We start from the raw sequence: 19,802 nt of genomic DNA, 5'->3' as shown, positions 1-19,802 counted from the left end.
TTTTTATTACATATTCATGTAGTACGTAAAGAAATATGAATGTTTTAGCTGGACCACTTTTTTCGCTTTGTGATAGATGGGGCTGTAATAGTCAAAAATGGTTCAAATGGCTCTGAGCACTATGGGACTTAACTTCTGAGGTCATCAGTCCCCTAGAACTTAGAACTACTTAAATCTAACTAACCTAAGGACATCACACACATCCATGCCCGAGGCAGGATCGAACCTGCGACCGTAGCGGTCGCGCGTTTCCAGACTGTAGCGCCTAGCACTGCTCGGCCACTCCAGCCAGCTGCTGTAATAGTCACAAACATATAAGTATGTGGTATCACATAACATTCCGCCAGTGCGGACGGTATTTGCTTCGTGATACATTACCTGTGTTAAAATGGACCGTTTACCTATTGCGAAAAAGGTCGATATCGTGTTGATGTATGGCTATTGTGATCAAAATGCCCAAGGGGCGTGTGCTATGTATGCTGCTTGGTATCCTGGACGATATCATTGAAGTGTCCAGACCATTCGCCGGATAGTTACATTATTTAAGGAAACAGGAAGTGTCCAGCCACATGTGAAACATCAACCACGACCTGCAACAAATGATGATGCCCTAGTAGGTGTTTTAGCTGCTGGGGCAGCTAATCCACACATCAGTAGCAGACAAAAAGCGTGAGAATTGGGAATCTCAAAAACGTCGGTGTTTAGAATGCTACATCAACATCGATTGCACCCGTACCATATTTCTATGCACCAGGAATTGCATGGCGATGACTTTAAACGTCATGTACAGTTCTGCCACTGGGCACAAGAGAAATTACAGGATGATGAAAGATTTTTTGCATGCATTCTATTTAGCGATGAGGCATCACTCACCAACAGCGGTAACCTAAACCGCCATAATATGCACTATTGGGCAACGGAAAATCTATGATGGCAGCAACAAGTGGAACAGCAGCGACCTAGGCAGGTTAATGTATGGTGTGGCATTAAGGGAGGAAGGATAATTGGCCCCCATTTTATCGATGGCAATCTAAATGGTGCAATGTATGCTGATTTCCTGCATAATGTTCTACCAATGTTACTACTAGATGTTTCACTGCATGACAGAATGGCGATGTACTTCCAACATGATGGATGTCCGGCAAATAGTTTGCGTGCGGTTGAAGCAGTATTGAATAGCATATTTCATGACAGGTGGATTGGTTGTCAAAGCACCATACCATGGCCCGCACGTTCACCGGATCCGACGTCCCCGGATTTCTTTCTGTGGGGAAAGTTGAAGGATATTTGCTATCGTGATCCACCGACAATGCCTGACAACATGCGTCAGTGCATTGTCAATGCATGTGCGAACATTACGGAAGGCAAACTACTCACTGTTGAGAGGAATGTCGTTACACGTATTGCCAAAGGCATTGAGGTTGACAGACATCATTTTGAGCATTTATTGCATTAATGTGGTAATCACAGGTAATCACGCCGTAACAGCATGCGTTCTCAGAAATGATAAGTTCACAAAGGTACATGTATCACATATGGAACAACCAAAATAAAATGTTCAAATGTACCTACGTTCTGTATTTTAATTTAAAAAACCTTCCTGTTACCAACTGTTCATCTAAAATTATGAGACATATGTTTGTGACTATTACAGCGCCATCTATCACAAAGCGAAAAAAGTGGTCCAACTAAAACATTCACATTTCTTTACGTATTACATGAATATGCAATAAAAAATGGGGTTCCTATTTAAAAAAACACAGTTGATATCAGTTTGAGCTATGGCAGCGCCTTATAGCAGGCCAACCATTGCGCCAGCTGGTTTCCCCCTTTGAGCTAGACAAATTTCGTTCTTTGTAGTTTTTTCGTTTGACACTTATTTCGTGAGATATATGGCCCGGTCACGATCAATGGACTACCCTGTATATAAAAAATTACCGATTTTATTAGGTCTTGAAGTAATGTGTGTCAAAATTTTAACATTTTCAACTAGTGTAGATTATATTTTAGAAAATAAAATAAAATACTTCCCACGCAAGTTTATAAGTAATATACATATCATTTTATTTGGAAAATTGCAAATTTTATAATCAGGTAAAAACCCAAAAAAGTGAAAAAGAATGTTTTCCCCTTAAAGTTATGGAAATGTGCAAGCTTTCGGAGCCAGTGGCTTCTTCTTCTGGCAGAAACAATAAGGGGACGGAAAAGGGAAGAAAGAAAAGGATTGTCAAGGTTTAGGAAATGGGGAGAGTTGTAGAAAAGCTGCAGAGAAACCCAGGCCAGGACAGACTTACTGAATGGGATGAGAAATATGTAACTAAACCAGTCCATCTCTCATACCACCAGCAGATGTGAAGTATTATTGTGATTGGTAGTAAGTCATAAACATTAAATTATTTTCAATGTATGTTCATATGTAATACTGCACGTACCTTTGAGGTATCATTGGGCCCATTGGGCAGAGGATCAAAATTAGGCCACTGCTTTCTAATTATTTGGACCATTTCACTAAATGAGACCATCTTCCCATCATTCCATTTGTTGCCGCTGAAAGGCATGTACTCGATAAATCTTACATCAACATTTTTCTCTTTTGTTAACTCCACAAAACTGCACACTTCATCTTCATTAAAACCTCGCATTACAACACAATTTATCTGTGGAAGAAAGACACCATTAAAAACTTGGTATCAGATAAAGCATGGTTTAAACAGAGTTTGAAAGACTTTTTGATAGGCAACTCATCCTACTCTATACATGAATATCTTAACAGTGGCTGTTAGGCCAGCTTAAATAAGAATGTCTGTTAGATTTCAGTTCTGAGAGCACTTTGTCATAACAGTCAAGATTATGTACTTTTTGTTTGATAAATTTATGAATAGTGCATAACAATGTTTCAGTCTGACAGCGTATCAATTCTGAAAATATTAGCTGTTCCAGTTTGTATTGTATTCACCTAGTTTGACAATCTCCTGACAAATGATCAGGGTATTCAAATGTTTTATATTTTTTATGTTATACTTTCTGGCATGTTACTCACCCATGAGAATCGTCTCATGTTTTGGGTCTTGGAACAAAAGCTGAATCTAATCTAATCTAACCTACAAAATAATGGTTCTACAAGTCTGTTGTTATATTTGTATACCTCACTGATTCTGTTAAATTAATCTTTTTCTCTCTTTTTAGAGAATGTCTGAATTTATCTTAGCATGCCAAGCTGTTAACCTTCTTAACAATTTATGAAAATTAAACTACATACATCTCCAATCTTTTTCCCCACTCCAACGCACACATCTTTTGCTGAAAGTATTATTTTAACAATTACATGAAACTGTGCTGCCATTTGTGAAACAAAGTTGAAAGTGTTCTCAAGATAAAAGGTCTTCAGAAAAGGAGCATTTAGTATCTGTGCAGGTGGTAACACTGACAGCCATCATATAAACAAGCCCAAATGGTAGAACATCCTGCTTTACACATACACGCAATGGCAGAAAAAAGGAAAAGAGCACACCTTTCATTCAAGCATTGAATATATAAACTGATGAGACAAAACACTATGACCTCCTGTTTGATAATGTGTTTGTCCACTGTTGGAACACAATACAGCAGTGATTTTGTGTGGGACAAGTTCAACAAATTTCAGGTATGTTCCCAGCATTATGTGAGGTATGTTCCCAGCATTATGCAGCACCGCATGTCTAAGCACAGGACATGTAATTCCCATAAATTGGAGATCAGTGGTTTCTGGGTGCAGAACTGGTATCTGATAGCATCGCAGATGTATTCCATCAGATTCAGAAGGGGTGAATTTGATTCTGGCCTCGTGACACTGAAAGTCATATTGTTGAAACATGTCACCTTCATTAGGGACAGGGTGCGGACAGTGCACAATAATGTTCACACAGAACAAAGCTGTTATGGAGCCTTCAGTTACTACCACAGGACCCATAGAAGACCAGGTGAATGTCCTCCATAGCATAATATTGCTCCCACTGGCCTAAGTCTGTAGCAAAGTGCACCTTTCAAGCACCAATTCACTCTGTTGACAGTGTATGTGCACAAAACCGTCAAGTAGGTGTAATGCAAAACTCGAATGACTCAACCAGATGACACATTTCTATTGATTCACTGCCCAATCTCAATGCTCCTGAGCCACAGAAATTGTAATTCAACTGTGTTGTCAACATGGGAACATACAGGGGTTGTCTGCAGCAGAGCCCTATGTTTAACAATGTGCAATGAATGGTGTGCTCTGAAATACTTGTGCTTCCACCAGCACTGTGTCATCAGACATGCCACAGAAATTAGCTTCCTCAGCCGAATGTCATCTTTTTCAAAGGAACCATCCCAGCATTTGTCTTAAATCATTTAGGGAAATCAAGGAAAACCCAAATTTTGATGGCCCGATGGGATTCGGGTCCGTTGTCCTCTGGAAGTCAAGTCCACTGTCTGACCACTGTGGTGGCATGACCTAGTCTTAATTAAGCCAGAAAATCCTGGGAAATGCTGACATACTTATTGATTTAAGATATAACAATTTAAAACAATCCTCTCATGAATTTCACTACAATTTTCCGCTCTTTTGAAAAAAAATTTCTTTTGACTGTTTTGATGTTGTTTAGTATGTTTAAATAATGATGGCAGTCTCTATAAAAGGGCAGTTTGACTTTTAAGTTTAGTTATACTGTTTTAAACTACATCCTTCATCTATTTGTCCACCCAGAAGTGCTATAGGATATAACTTGAAGACTATGGTGAGGTGGTGGGGGACAGTCATGTGTTGAGAAGGAGGTGCTGCCAGAAATGAAGTGTGTGAGGTGACGTTATTGACACTGCATACAGGGAGAATAAAAATACTCTATTCCATATTCATTTACAATCTACGTCTGGCCCCCATATGGTTTTACTTTTCCCCAATAAGAAAAAAGAAATTGTCAGTAACTGTCTTTATAAGGTCTTAAAAGGCAACAAACAATAGAAATCTAGGCTGGAGTAATGACCATATTATAAAAAAGATACATTGCTATTCACTGTATACAGGAGATGTTAGGTCACAGACAAGCACAACAAAAAGACTACTAAACACGTAAGCTTTCCATCAGAAAGTCTTCTTCCAAAGTGGACAAAAAAAACACACACACACACACACACACACACACACCCGACCGTTGTTTCTCCCATGATGCACAGTTGCTTCCAGTCTGGCCCTAGCAGCCGGAGACAGTGGTCATGTATGTGTGATCTGCATTTGCGCGCATGTGTGTGCGTGTGCGTGTGTGTGTGTGTGTGTGTGTGTGTGTGAGGGAAGGGGGGGGGGGGGGGGGGGTTTGCACCAAAAGCTTACGTGTTTAATAATAGGTGGTGTTCCTTTTCCCCCCCACCCCCAACCCCCACCCCCCCCTGCCAGCAACACATCTACACTATACAGTGAGTGCCAATCTATCCTTTTCATAATACTGTCGTTACCACCTTGCCAAGAGGCATATTGTGGAGTAATCCGAAGGGCTCTACTAATTTGTACAAGAGGAAGGAGAGCACAATCTCAATGTAAGTTTTTAGAAAACTGGTATGTGCATTACTTCTGCAAACCTTTCAGAAAGGATACGGTATGCACTTCATTCAGCAAGATGAGTAATAAACAATATTAGCAATACTGCATCAAACTTGTTCACTTTCATCTTTGGATTAAACATTCGATTTCAGAGAGTACAGAATTTGGCAGAATCAAATTTTGGGGATATGTGGAACTGGGACAATGGCATATTTTTTACCCATTCAACAAACTAAGCACTGCTGATTGCTACTTTTATTGTGTCTGCTGCTGCAATGCATATATGAAACTATAAGTGCAGCATCTATGATGGAATAAAATGTTATACAAATGAAACATACAGGTACAGTGAAATAGAGTAGTATGGCTCATCATTTCGGTCTCACAGATTAGCAGGTGTTGACTTGAAATATAATACTTAAGAAGTTGAATCCAAAGGAGAGGATGTACTGTATTTACTCAAATCTAAGCCGCACTTTTTTTCTGGTTTTTGTAATCCAAAAAACCGCATGCGGCTTGGAATCGAGTGCAAAGCAAGTGGAAGTTCTGAAAAATGTCAGTAGGTGCTGAAAGAACTAATTTCTGCCGTCGAATATATGTAGCGCTACACAGGCATGCTTCGTAGGCACAAAGATAAATACTGGCGCCAAAACCTCTGCGTCAGTAAATAAATTAAAAAAAAAAAAGGTGGAAGACAATTTTCATACATTATCCAACGAAGTAAATACAAATTCCGTATTGTTCATCTTCGAATGTAGCAGAACTTCAATGTATTACGAAAATCCGACCGGCAAGACTGTTTGGGATGTTTGTCAATATGGCCAACTCAATGTTCTGAATTTTTTCCTACCTGTGAGAAGAGACGGTTGCTAATAGGAACCTGATGAAATGTGAATCACATGCAGTATTCTCTTCATCATAAGAGTAATACGAATATAAACATTTTGCCACATATTCTTTCGTGTTTGCTGCTATCTTATTTAAATCCTGTCTGCCTAATAAACTACGAAACTAGAGTGAGACAACAGCAAACGCGGAGGAATATACGTATCGTGTCATGTTTATATTCATATTATTCTTATGCCTAATAGTGATACAGTCAGAAATGAAGCACGGCAACTGACTAGATTTTTATATCCAAGATGACTCTAATTTCTGTGCAGAATTTGATGTACTAAAGAAGCGGCCGCAAAGATTTTCAAATGGAGAAATATTTTCACCTAACTCTCGTTCAGAACATGTTCTATCATACGCAGTCTATTATTTGGTTCTTGTTGATCATTATCAAAGAAAGCAGCAGTGTAAGGAACAACAAATAGTAGTCTCTTGCCATTGTTTCGCTAATGAGATGATTTCTCACTCTTCTTCTTTTTTTTTTTTTTTTTTTTTTTTTTTTTTTTTTTTTTTTAGGCAGCGGTAGCGTGCACAAAAGCAAGCCATGCCACGAGTGACGACAGGCCGCAAACACGCACTATCAGAATGCAACAAACAATGCATGACACAGTACAGTAATGCATTTTCAGCTTAGAGTGACATAAACGCCTATAACAAGGAAAACGGCACTTATCAGATCAAAGCAAAATAAGCAATTGATTCAAACCAGATGAAGCACATGAAAAAGGAAGGGTACCAGTATAAATACGGATGGAGCGCCTGACGCATAGCAAAGGCTACCTGGTAAAGCTTAACTGCTAAGCTTACGACTCGAACCAAACTACTGTAGCTGTATCGTCATTCATTCGACCTAAATTGTGTCTCATATTACAATGGACCAACTTTGTTTCGATTTGGAGGTGCGGCCTAAAACTTTTCTCTCCCCTTGAACTTCAAGTCTCAAATTTCAGGTGTGGCTTAGATTCGGGAATTTTTTTTTTTTTTCTTTCCTTTATTTCGAGTCTCATTTTTCAGGTTTGAGTGCGGCTTAGATTTGGGTAAATACGGTAGGTGGTATTTCAACTAATTCTGACTATGAAATAAAACAAAGTACAGCAGGGAGCTCTGACGAATCAAAGAGCAGCGATGAAGATTCTGATGAATAGTAAAGTATGAGTTAAGAAATAAGATGCTACTGAGATCGTAAATTTTTGTTGTGTTGATGAATCTGTTAACAAACATATTCAAAAATGCACTGAAACATTGGCACATGTAGTGTTGGGAGGTGATAAACTGTCATTACTGTTAGAGGAGCTACGTATTTCTTGCTGTTCTACTCCTAAATGACACTGTATCTGAAGGTATAGAATGAATCTTCACTGGCTAGAGAAATGGGTAACACAATTTTACAAGTCTCTGCTGTCATGTAATCTCTTCAGGGAAATCATGACTGTACTAAGATTCGGTTTGTGGTTGACAAGGTCAGAGTCATTAAGAAATGCAAGGCAGCTACCATGTCAGTCCTAGAAGAGAGAGACGTAGCAAACTGTCAAAGCATGTACAGTCCCGGTCCATATGTTTGTGGTGATGTACTAACCAAGTAATACTGTGTGTCAGGCAGCGCATTACTCAAGAACCATCATGGAAAAAGGTGGAGTGGTAATTTATGTAAAAAACAACATATTTTACAATGCATTAGATTTAAAGAGCCATTGTATAGAGCAACAAATTGAAGTATGTGGTGTTGAGATTACTGTAAATGACTTCACGGCTGTAGTGTTAGCACTGTATAGATCTCCCTCAGGGAATTTGAATGTATTTCTTAAGCACTTAGACTCTTTATTATCCATACTGTACTCAAAGTCCAAGAACTTGATAATTACTGGTGACTTTAATGTTGATTTCCTAAATGAGAGCAATAGTAAAGCTGATTTAGTACATTTAATGGAGTCTTATAATCTGATGACAATAGTAGATTTCCCAACTAGGGTTGCTGTTAACAGTAAAAGTCTGATAGATAATATATTTATAGATAAGTCTACATGGAATGAGATCACTGTACATCCAATCCTTGGCCTTTCTGATCATGGTGGTCAATTGCTTAGGCTCAATTACATCAGTGTGTGCAACAGTTCCGAGCATTCTTGGAAATCTTTTAGGATAATAAATGAACAGGGCCTTAAAAAATTCAGTGACAGCCTAAAAGAGATAGACTGGAGCCGAGTTGATAGGGAAACAGATGTAAACAAAAAGTACAATTCATTTTTAAATGAATTCATGTCTGTATTTGAGTCCATCTTTCCCAAAAAAAGTAGTTAGAAATAGTCATATAGGCAATGCCAAGAAGTCTTGGATCACTACAGGGATAACAACATCTTGTAGAACAAAAAGGATGTTATACAGTTCTCTCAGGACTTGTAATGATCCAAAGAAATGACAACACTACAAACTTTACTGTAGCATTCTCAAGAAGGTTATAAATAAATCTAAAAGTATGTGCATAAAATCAGAAATTGAAAGCTCAGAAAATAAAATTAAAACTATAAGGAATGTAATAAAGAGGGAAACTGGCAGGACAACAGGGAACATGTCTCAGGTAGAGATTAAAACAGGGGACAATATCATAAAGAAACCTGAGTTGGTTGCAGAAATATTTAATAACCACTTTTTGAGAGCAGCAGAGAAGACAAGCTGTAATGGTTCTATGGAATAATCATTGTCCCTCCTACAGAAAGCTATTAGCAACAGAATCCCACAGTTATCCTTATCTCCATTTACTGTAAGCGAAGTCATAAGAGTAATTAGATCATTATAAAACAAAAATTCTGCTGGTGTGGACAATATTTCTAGTAAAATACTGAAACACTGTTATAAATTTGTTAGTCCCACCTTATGCAACATATACAATGCATCCCTACAAGATGGGATTGTCCCTGACAGACTTAAGTTGGCTGTAGTGATTCCTCTCTTTAAAAAAGGGGATAAAAGCATTGTTACAAACTATTGCCCAATATCCCTATTAACTACCTTCTCGAAAGTTCTAGAAAAACTCATGCACAGGAGGATTGTAGACCATCTCAAATTCCATAGTATCTTAAGCAAAAATCAGTTTGGTTTTCGTGCCGGTCTTTGTACTGAACAGGCAATATTCTCTTTCAGCAACCAAGTTTTGGAAGCCATTAACAAAAAAATGTCTCCAGTGGGTATTTTTTGCGATCTTACGAAAGCCTTTGACTGTGTAAACCACCAAATTCTTTGGAAAAAGGCAGAATACTATGGTTTAGGTGGTACTGTTGGCTTGTGGCTACAATCATATCTACAGGATCAGAAGCAGACTGTAATGCTAAATGGCTCTTCTGGAGAACCTGCCTCGTCTGAATGGGGCATGATAACGTGTGGTGTGCCTCAAGGCTCCGTTTTGGGCCCACTGATTTTACTCATCTTTATTAATGATCTTCCTCTTTGTTCTGAGACAAACAGCAAATTTACCCTGTTTGCCGATGATACCACAATTCTAATTGACGATTTGACTGATCATGATCTTGAAAAAACTACAACTACTGTTTTTAATGACATCTTAAATTGTTTCTCCTCAAATCGTCTCTCACTCAATGCAGATAAAACTCATTATATGAGGTTCCATACATCACAAAGTAATCCCAATGAAATTGACATAAAATGTAGAGATCAACCAATACAGAAAGTTGAAGAAACAAAATTCCTGGGTGCTTACATAGACAGTAAATGTAATTGGTCAGTTCACATTCTTCATCTATGTAAAAAACTTAGCTCGGCAACATTTTCACTACGGGTAATTTCTTCAGTGGCTGAAGTCGACACTATTAAGGTTGCCTACTTTGGCTACTTCCACTCATTGATGTCATATGCTATCATATTCTGGGGGAACCAACCACTTGCAAAACAAGTTTTCACCATCCAAAAAAAAAGCAATCAGAATAACGTGTGGGGTTAATCAAAGACACTCTTGCAGGCACTTGTTTCGGAAGATAGGTATCCTAACAACTGCCTCACAGTATATTTTTTCCTTGCTGACCTTTGTGTGCAAAAATTATTCCATCTACCAAGACAACAGTAAATTCCATGGTTATAACACCAGAAACAAAAACAATCTACATTTAGAAATGAAACGTCTCACTCTGGTACAAAAAGGAGTTTACTACTCCAGCATTAAGCTGTTCAATGCTCTACCACTACATATCAAATGTGTTCATACAGAACTGCCAAAATTTAAACGAGTTCTCAAAGATTACCTGACAGAGAAATCTTATTATACTGTGGATGAATACCTGAAAGAAAATGTATACCATCACTAAACTTATTGTGTCTAGAAGTAGATCAATTGATTTTATTGTGCATTTGGGAATTAGCTCACTTTTTGTAACAACAGATTGGCTGTACATGTATTTACTCTTGTAGGCCTAATATCTGATTTAACTTTGTGCTCTTGCCTTTAACCTTTATTTGAAACTCCTTTTTCTGTCAAATGGTTGTTATGTTATCTAGCTGATATTGTATCTGTTACTGTATTTATAGTATGTCTTACTTAAACTATGTACAATTTGCCATTGAATTGCCCTTGTATAGTTTAAATTGAAACCTGTACAATTTGACACGTTCCATATCCTTGTGATTGACTCACTAACTGGATCTATGGAACAAGAAATAAATAAATAAATAAATACTGAAGTGTGATCCAAGTCGCACAAATATGGCTTTAATAATAACCTCCGAACAATATGCCTCTAAGGACTCAACAAGACACAGAACACTGATGTGCACATTGCAAACTAGAATCACACAGAGAGTCAGTCAGCACTGTTCCACACTAACATATGTGCGAGTCACCAGCAGATGGCACGGCAGGGACCGCACGGCACGCTTGGCTCCCAGAGACGGCCTCCAGCAGCCAGCCTGCAATGATCAGTCGGTGACCAATTTAAAGACGCATGTACGGCAACACCACTCTCGGTGCACTCACACTGACATGTACTAGTAGCACGATACAGCAGTGATGAGTAGTAGTACCCCTCCTGTCTTGTGCGCCTTTTATCTGGCTCTACAACTTACTTTCCTAGACCCACACAAATGCCTGATCCTCCTAATTCAATTTGCTCTGCAGACTATTTAAAACTTTTGAAGAAAAAGGAGCCACAATTGCACTTTGTGTGCCAGTTACTTTCCAATACATTGGCACCAGCTGATCTTATTTAAGAATACTCAACTTTCGTAGCCATACTTACAGCACATCCTTTGCTTCCTGGCCTAAATCCAAGTTAACTCCCAGCCCCCCCCCCCCCCCACACACACACACCCCTCTCTCCCCCCCTCGCAAATCAGCTAGTTGTGTGCTGTTATCTCACGTCACACCCTAGTCTATGAGTGCCCAGCTGTCTGGCACCTGACCCCTCTACCTGCACCCCTAGCTAGCCCACAGATGGCTCCCCACTCTCCCACGAGCCACTAAATGCTTCCCTCCAAACCCCTCCCATCTCTCTCCATCTCTCACATTGCCTCAACCCACCCCATCCTACCCCACTCTAAAGCCCCACCTCACTCCAGAACACTCACCATGGGCCAGTAAAGAGCTGGCAGTTGAGCGACCACAGCATAAGGAGACATGCATGCGCATGTGAGAGTGTGTGTGTGTGTGTGTGTGTGTGTGTGTGTGTGTGTGTGTGGGCGCGCGCACATGTTTTCCCTACAGCTAGAAAAAGAAAGTGCATTCTGGAAGCTCGCCAAGTAACGTACCTTTTAGTTTGGAAGGTAGAAGACGAGGTACTGGTGGAAGTAAAGCTGTGAGGACGGGTCGTGAGTCGTGCAAGGATAGCTCAGCACTTGCCCACGAAAGGCAAAGGTCCCAAGTTTGACTCTTGGTCCGGCACACAGTTTTAATCTGCCAGGAAGTTTCATATCAGTGCACACTCCACTGAACGGTGAAAATCTCATTCTACATACCTTTTGTTTGTGTGCCTATCGATGAGACAGTGCTTCTGCCTTTTGGTGAGCCATCTCCTTTATTCCTAAATAATTCGTAATTTTCAACAGAAACTTTCTGTACCTTATTGTTGCATCCTACATTACAATATGCAATTTCCACAATATGTGGTCATCTGTGAATATAATGGGGGTAACAACTGTAGGAGACCAAAAACTGACTGCAGTAAGCAAGTTCAAGTTATTGTACGCTGCAGTAGTTATGCAGAGGTGAAGAGGGTCACACAGGATAGGCTAGCATGGTCACCTCCATGAAACCAATCTTCAGATGGAAGATCACAACAATAAAAACATTTGATTCAGCATACACCAGACTCCAAACAGCGTACACAACCTGTATGCTCAGAAACACAGAAAATCATATTGGTTCCATCAGCAGGAAACTTCAGCCCGTAATTGTTATGGAACACTGTGGCGATTTTGTTCATTAATAAAACCCAAAACTGGGGAGTAATAAGAGAGTATTGTTGTAACTTCTTATCAACCTGGTTACCAAAATACATATTAAGAACACTGGTAAAGTGTTATTTTAAAGGGGTCACTCCAAAGCGCCACGAAAGTATTTGAGCAATGTATAAAATTAGAGAATCAGTGCACAATATTGAAAGCCTATCTACATAATCTATATCTGCATGACTAGTCTGTAATTCACAATTAAATGCTGGCAGAGGGTTCAGAGAACCACCCTCAACCTCTTTATCTACCATTCCACTCCCCTACAGCATTTGAGGAAAAACAAACACTTCAATATTTCCGTACAAGCTCTGATTTCTCTTATTTTATTACAATGATCATTTCTCCCTATGTAAGAGGGCTCTAACAAAATATTTTCACATTCGGAGGAGAAAATTGATGATTGAAATTTTAAGAACCTGCTCCAGCAAAATGCTTTTGCTTTAATGACTGCCACCCCAATTCACATGCGATATCTGTGGCATGCACTTTCCTGTTTCCCAATAATACAAAATGAGCTGCCCTTCTTTGAACTTTTAAATGATGTCCTTTGTCAGTCCTATCTGGTAAGGATCTCACACCATGCAGAATACTCCAAAAGAGGACAGACAAGTATAGTTGTAGATAGTCTCTTTAGTAATCCTAACCTTCTAAATGTTTTACTATTAAATCACAGTCTTTTGTTTGCTTTCCCACCGCGTTATCTATGTGAGCATTCCAATTTATGTTATTTGTAAATGTAATTCCAAAGTATTCAATAGACTTCACAGCCTTTAGATCTGCGTGAATTATCATGTAACCAAAATTTAGTAGATGCCTTCTACTACTCATGCGGATGACATAACAATTTTTATTATTTAAGGTCAGTTACCACTTTTTGCATCATATGGATAGGTAGCCTAAATCATTTTGCAGTTCGTTTTGATCATCTGATCACTTTACAAGACAGTAAATGATATGCAAGACTGTAAATGATAGCATCATCTAAGAGGACTGCTCAGATTCTCTCTTAAATTGTTAATGTAGATCGGCAACAGCAGGTGGTCTATAACACTTCCTTGAGGAATGTCAGATATCACTTTTGTTTTACTTGACGATTTTCCATCAATTACTATGAACTGTGACCTTTCTGACAGGAAACCACACATCCAGTTGCACAACTGAGACAATACACCATAGGCACACAATATGATTAGAAAATACTTGTGAGGAACTGTTTCAAAAAGTCTTCTGGAAATCTACAAATATGGAATCAATTTGAGAGCCCCAGTCGACAGCACTTATTACTTTGTGTGACTAAAGAGCTAGCTGTGTTTTAAAAGGTCAATATTTCTGAACCTATCTTGGCTATTTATCAATGAATCATTATCTTTGAGATAATTCATAATATTCAAACACAATATATGTTCCAAAATCCTAATGCAAATCAACATTAGTGATATGAGTCTGTTATTTAGTAGATTACTCCTCTTTTCTTTCTTGAGCATTGGTGTGACCTGAGCAACTTTTCAGTCTCTAGGTATGGATCTTTATCAAATGAGTGGCTATATGTTGTTGTTGTGGTCTTCAGTCCTGAGACTGGTTTGATGCAGCTCTCCATGCTACTCTATCCAGTGCAAGCTTCTTCATCTCCCAGTACCTACTGCAACCTACATCCTTCTGAATCTGCTTAGTGTATTCATCTCTTGGTCTCCCCCTACTATTTTTACCCTCCACGCTGCCCTTCAATACTAAATTGGTGACCCCTTGATACCTCAGAACATGTCCTACCAACCGATCCCTTCTTCTGGTCAAGTTGTGCCACAAACTTCTTTTCTCCCCAATCCTATTCAATACTTCCTCATTAGTTATGTGATCTACCCATCTAATCTTTAGCATTCTTCTGTAGCACCACATTTCGAAAGCTTCTATTCTCTTCTTGTCCAAACTATTTACCATCCATGTTTCACTTCCATACATGGCTACACTCCATACAAATACTTTCAGAAATGACTTCCTGACACTTACATCTATGCTCGATGTTAACAAATTTCTCTTCTTCAGAAACGCTTTCCTTGCCATTGCCAGTCTACATTTTATATCCTCTCTACTTCGACCAACATCAGTTATTTTGCTCCCCAAATAGCAAAACTCCTTTACTACTTTAAGTGTCTCATTTCCTAACCTAATTCCCTCAGCATCACCTTACTTCATTCGACTACATTCCATTACACTCGTTTTGCTTTTGTTGATGTTCATCTTATATCCTCCCTTCAAGACACCATCCATTCCGTTCATCTGCTCTTCCAAGTCCTTTGCTGTCTCTGACAGAATTACAATGTCATCGGCAAACCTCAACGTTTTTATTTCTTCTCCATGGATTTTAATACCTACTCCGAATTTTTCTTTTATTTCTTTTACTGCTTGCTCAATATACAGATTGAATATCATCGGGGAGAGGCTATAACCCTGTCTTACTCCCTTCCCAACCACTGCTTCCCTTTCATGTCCCTCGACTCTTATAACTGCCATTTGGTTTCTGTACAAATTGTAAATAGCCTTTCGCTCCCTGTATTTTACCCCTGCCACCTTTAGAATTTGAAAGAGAGTATTCCAGTCAACATTGTTAAAAGATTTCCCTAAGTCTACAAATGCTAGAAACGTAGGTTTGCCTTTCCTTAATCTTTCTTCCAAGATAAGTCGTAAGGTCAGTAATGCTTCACATGTTCCAGTATTTCTACGGAATCCAAACTGATCTTCCCTGAGGTCGGCTTCTACTAGTTTTTCCATTCGTCTGTAAAGAATTCGTGTTAGTATTTTGCAGCTGTGGCTTATTAAACTGATTGTTCGGTAATTTTCACATCTGTCAACACCTGCTTTCTTTGGGATTGGAATTATTATATTCTTCTTGAAGTCTGATGGTATTTCGCCTGTTTCATACATCTTGCTCACCAGATGGTAGAGTTTTGTCTGGACTGGCTCTCCCAAGGCCGTCAGTAGTTCCAATGGAATGTTGTCTACTCCAGGGGCCTTGTTTCGACTCAGGTCTTTCAGTGCTCTGTCAAACTCTTCACGCAGTATTGTATCTCCCATTTCATCTTCATCTACATCCTCTTCCATTTCCATAATATTGTCCTCAAGTGTATCGCCCTTGTATAGACCCTCTATATACTCCTTCCACCTTTCTGCTTTCCCTTCTTTGCTTAGAACTGGGTTTCCATCTGAGCTCTTGATGTTCATGCAAGTGGTTCTCTTATCTCCAAAGGTCTCTCTAATTTTCCTGTAGGCAGTACCTATCTTACCCCTAGTGAGATAAGCCTCTACATCCCTACATTTGTCCTCTAGCCCTCCCTGCTTAGCCATTTTGCACTTCCTGTCGATCTCATTTTTGAGACCAATCTATTCCTTTTTGCCTGCTTCATTTACTGCATTTTTATATTTTCTCCTTTCATCAATTAAATTCAATATTTCTTCTGTTACCCAAGGATTTCTACTAGCCCTCGTCTTTTTACGTACTTGATCCTCTGCTGCCTTCACTACTTCATCCATCAAAGCTACCCATTATTCTTCTACTGCATTTCTTTCCCCCATTCCTGTCAATTGTTCCCTTATGCTCTCCCTGAAACTCTGTACAACCTCTGATTCTTTCAGTTTATCCAGGTCCCATCTCCTTAAATTCCCACCTTTTTGCAGTTTCTTCAGTTTTAATCTACAGGTCATAACCAATAGATTGTGGTCAGAGTCCACATCTGCCCCTGGAAATGTCTTACAATTTAAAACCTGGTTCCTAAATCTCTGTCTTACCATTATATAATCTATCTGATACCTTTTAGAATCTCCAGGGCTATATCTGATTTCTAATGGAGCTGTTGTATCAGCATACTCTGAAAGAAACATAACTGCTTTATGACACTGAGGAGAGCTACTACTAAGTTACTCACAGTTGCAGTTGTTCTTGATTTGAATACTGCAATAATAACTTTGTTGTCTTTGGTGAAGAAATTTCAGAAATCCGTGTTTAGTAACCCTGCTTTAGTAGCACTGTCATCAGTAATATTACCACAGCTATTGCGCAGTGAAGGTATTGGTTGTGTCTTGCCATTGGTGTACTACACATGCAACCAGAACCTCTTTGGATTTTCTTCCAGATTTCAAAACGAAGTTTCACTATGGGAACTATTAAACACATCTTGCACTGAAACCCACCCTAAGTTTCGAGCTTCAGTAAAACATCGCTAATCTTGGAGATTTTGCATTCTTTTAAATTTTGACATGCTTTTTTTCATTGCTTCTGCAACTGAGTTTTGACATATTTTGTGCACCACCCTTTTAATTTATTTGGTATCCTTTCAATTTATTTGGTATATATCTCTTAATTGATGTCGATACTATTTCTCTGAATTTAAGCCATGTCTGGTCTACACTTACAAAGTCAGGCTTGAAGGAGTAGAGACTAAGTAGAGACCGTCTCTTTGGAAGGCATCAAGTTAATTTTTATATGCTTTCTCATTAAATGCCCTATTGTGTAGGGCTGAAAATTAATAGGGATAAGGTAAACAGAATGTGCAAAGTAAGTGGAAATTACTCGTCTCTTCCCCGATTACAGTGCAATAGAAGATAATACAAGATGTTGACAGATTGCCATATCTCGGTAGCTTTATATGTAATAATGAGGTCACAGATGCAGAAATCACCAGCAGAACTGGAAAATCAGTCCATATGGCAATTAGGTCTGTAATATGCCAACAAAGCTTTGACTGCACTCCTTTATCGTTTATATGTGTGAGACTTGGAAAATGTCAGTAAAATCAGCACACAGTCTCCATGTTTTTCACCAACAATGCTAGAGATGAATTCTGAAGATGTTAACCCAACCAAGTTACAAACGATGAAGTGCTGAGAATAAGAGGTCTACACAGCCTGCACAAAATTATTGTTGAAAGAAGACTGAGGATTGCAGATTATGTTCTACGCATGTAAGGTGGAAGAATCCCAAAATCAACACTGTTGTTGAAATCAATGGACAGATACAGATGTACAGGAAGACCTTTTAACACCTGGAACTTTTGCAATGAATCTTCAATCCATGGACACAAACTTGGAGGAAGGTGAGAACTTGGCAGCTGATCAAGTGAACTAGTGGAAACCAGTTCCTTGTATGGTACACAGCAAATCTGAGTAAGTTAGTAAGTAAGTAAGTAAGTAAAGTACAACTGGGGATTTTGCAAAACTGTTGGATGATCGATATTATTGTCTAGATTTGACACTGTTGGACTTCTACCTTTTCCTTGATGTGTATTCTTCAAATTGTGAGTTTTACGAGAAAGCTGATAGATACTTACCAATCAACCTTCCCTGACACGAACTGACATTGTCTCTTTATAAATTCTACTGTGCTAACAATTATCTACTGAGAATCCTCGACTAGGTCTCCGCAGCTCAAATGAGCCAGTTTCTTTTAAATTTCTGTCTTTGGCTATAATTGTCTTCCAAGTATGGTGACACAACATCCTGTCATGAAACTTTTGCCTTTACACTTGTTTACTTTTCTGGACACTGCCTTTTTCTGCACTGTGCACTAAATACACTATGTGAGTAATGTCCAATCTCCAACAACCAATCGTGAACTGTAAACAGCTGTAAACTCTACCAGGGCACATAACAAACAATTAACATTTGTGTTTTAGTGTTCTAAGCTGTGAGGTCATCAGCGGACAAATAATTTAGTACCTATTCCTGGACAGCCAGAGTGGCCGTGTGGTTCTAGGCGCTACAGTCTGGAACCGAATGACCGCTACGTTCGCAGGTTCGAATCCTGCCTCGGGCATGGATGTGTGTGATGTCCTTAGGTTAGTTAGGTTTAATTAGTTCTAAGTTCTAGGCGACTGATGACCTCAGAAGTTAAGTCGCATAGTGCTCAGAGCCATTTGAACCTATTCCTGACGTGCTGTTGTTTGGAACAACAACTGACATGATCCAAAATATTACTTTCTTTTATTATAGCTACACTTTTATTTTGTCTAATGATTACTAATTTCAGTATCAAATTCCATCATCAAGCCACTATATGATCAGAAAGCACAGTGTATCGTTAAAATATTGTTTAATAAACAGATTACCATTATATCATCATTCCTTAAAGTAATGTCCAAAGTGGAAGGACAGATGATTAATTTTGAGTATATACTAAAGTCAGAGTACTGAACCGGATATGAAAGAAGGAAAACCAGAAGGGCAGTGAGAGACGGGTGCCTTCTATCACCTTACTTCCTTAATATGTTCATCTAGGAAGTAATAACAACAACAAAGAAAAGATGACCAGAATCAAAAGGTAATTTCTGGAATACGCCATGGAAATGTGATAGGACCATTACATTTACAATGTATATAAATGATCCAGTAGAAAGTGTCAGAGGCTCCTTAATATTGTTCACAGGTACTACACTTGTCCATCAGAAAGTAGCAATAACAGAAGACAGTATCAATTTGCACAATGACCTGCAGAGGATTGGTGAATGATGTAGGCTCTGGCAGTTGACCCTGCACATAAATAAATGTAACATATCACACACACACACACACACACACTCACACACACACACACACACACACACAGGAAAAGAAATCCAATACTGTACAACTACACTATTAATGACAAATTGCTGGAAACAGAATCTACCATAAAATATCTAGAAGTAACTATCCAGAGCAACCTTAAAGTGGAATGACCACATAAAACAGCAATAGAAGAGCAGATGCCAGACTAAGATTCACAGGAAGAATCTTAAGTGAATGTAAATTACCCCTGTGCCCTTACCCAGTAAGACTGACAGAAGAGAGAAAGAAGATCCAATGAAGTGCGGAGTGTTTTGTCACAGGATCATTTAGTCGCTGTGAGATCATTACAGAGATCCTCAGCAACTCCAGTGGT

General features: G+C 38.9%; 1 pseudogene; it reads right to left on the bottom strand.

The window, feature by feature from the left end:
* The window catches only part of LOC124594729, a 107,670-nt pseudogene that overhangs the window by 76,768 nt on the left and 11,100 nt on the right, over nt 1-19,802 (bottom strand).

Source organism: Schistocerca americana, chromosome 2, assembly GCF_021461395.2.
Source record: "Schistocerca americana isolate TAMUIC-IGC-003095 chromosome 2, iqSchAmer2.1, whole genome shotgun sequence".
NCBI classification, from domain to species: domain Eukaryota; kingdom Metazoa; phylum Arthropoda; class Insecta; order Orthoptera; family Acrididae; genus Schistocerca; species Schistocerca americana.
The sequence above is the reverse complement of the archived record's forward strand: the minus strand, read 5'-3'. Positions and strand labels throughout refer to the sequence as shown.